Source organism: Phalaenopsis equestris, unplaced genomic scaffold (genome assembly GCF_001263595.1).
Source record: "Phalaenopsis equestris unplaced genomic scaffold, ASM126359v1 Scaffold000210, whole genome shotgun sequence".
Taxonomy (NCBI): Eukaryota; Viridiplantae; Streptophyta; class Magnoliopsida; order Asparagales; family Orchidaceae; genus Phalaenopsis; species Phalaenopsis equestris.
Window position 1 is genome coordinate 211848 of NW_018164652.1, and position 2180 is coordinate 214027.

Genomic DNA, 2180 nt, shown 5'->3' on the forward strand with positions numbered 1-2180 from the left:
TCCTTGATTTATTCTATTCCCTCCCCAACTTAGCCAACAATTGAAACCAGCCCTTAACTAAATCAAAACAGCCAATTAAATTCATAGAAAACTGAAGTAAATTCATTAAATTGATTAGAATTTTTTAATAACATGTACCATATAAATAAATGCATACCTCCTACTCCCAAACCTTCCCCAATTCTTCTCTAATGTTTAGCCATCTCCCCAAATGAAGGTCCTCTTGCATGTCACATTGTCCATGGCAGAAAAAAATGATAAGAAAATCAAAGAAATAATTAGGACATAGTGTTGGTATGTTTATAGCATCTTATTACCTCTTCTTCCCTCTCTTCTCTTCCTCTTTTCCCCTTTTTCCTTCTATGATTCGCAGGCATAAAGCTTTCATGAATGCAATTTCCAATTTGAATAAGAGACTGCCACTAATATCATGTATATTGAAATAAATATAACTACTTAATCTCAGCCATCCAGCAACCCATCCCTCCATTGCATGTCATTCAAAATGGAATGCTACAGTGCAGTGTAATTAACAGGGACTGAGATTAGAAACTACTTAATTGAGTTTAATTAATAGATTATTTTAAACTTTTAAAACTCAAAATATATTAATAAATTATGTATATTATTATATATCAATTGCTTAGTTACAAAATATGGAATTTCATAAAATTAGCTTGGTTGGATTTTGGAGGATGCAAAAAATGGGATATACTTAAAATGATTAAAATATTATTTGAATTAGCCAACCCATTGCGTTCAATTATGTTCCAAGAAATTCATATTGTCCATAGAGCACTCTATGTCATTCAAAATGTGTATGGCGACGTGGCACTTGGCGGTTGACCGTCCGGAAGTGCAGTGTTAGAATGTAAAATTTCTCCTATTTCATCCTTTTTTTTTTATACTACTCTCGAGTTAATGTTATTGATTTTTATTAATCTTTGATTGGCTTTCTGCCATATGTGGAAAAAATTTTAATTGTGTTTTATCAATCTATTTTTGATTTACGTTATCATACTCTTTTCTTAGCTTAACCATCACATTGATTTACAAAATTTGTGGTAGTCTCCTTATTCTTCATTGTCTCCTTATTTTTCACAGCCATAGTTGGAAGTGACTCATAAAAAGTATGTATAATTAACGTACAAAACTCTCTTTATTATTTATATACATTAATGCAGGGAAAAAATTTGCGTACGTACATTAGTAGGTTACAGGGAGGATATTTGAGGGTTATATCCGCGTTATACCTCTGTAACCTCCCTATAACCCACAGAAGCGCTGAACTTACTAGAAGTTACAGGTAGGTTACAGGGGATATAACACAGATATAACCTCCCAATACCCTCATTGTAACCTCCTGACGTACGCAGCGCTGTATACATCTTACGTACGCAAATTTCTCTTAATGTAGGCTCTGAGATCCCCCATAACCCATCCCAAGCCTCATAACCATTTAAAAACCTTCTTTATAGTTTGTTTTCATTTGGCAAGTGCTTTCATTCTTCCCAAACCAAGCAGTCATAATGATTCTGAGTTTTTTTAAATTAATATTGCTGTTTTTATGACGAATAAATAACATGTTCTATTTTATTCAAGGTGAATGATTTATTAGCTTATGATTAAAAATAAAGTCTAATAATTGTTTGTGCCTTAATTTATATAAAAAAAATGCAACTTGATGACTTAACTCAGCCTACTGAACAATAAAATAATTAGCTATATTATTATTATTATATATAAATAATATAATTATTGTGTATTTAATAGAAAATAATATAATGAAAGCTGGGCCAGACTCTAAGTTGATGAAGCATTAACAAGTCAAAATATGTGATTAAACAGAGAGAGAGATGGTAGATAGATGAGTTATTGCTGCTTCTTTGTTGCATGAAGCATATAACACATTATTATCTTCATCAAATATGCATATGATCGGTACGTTATGTTATGTTATTTATTTATTTATCTTAATATGTTTCTGGTTTCCTCTTGTTTTATTGAAAAAAGTCATACAGAATGATAATAAAACTGTATTTCTAAGTTCATTTAGATAATGGAGCATAAAGATGGTCATCCAATGAATGTATTGAGAGAAAAAAAAATTGGTTTTTTAGAAATTCATTAAAATTTACATATGATAAATTTATTATCACTTTTATTTTATTGCTTATATA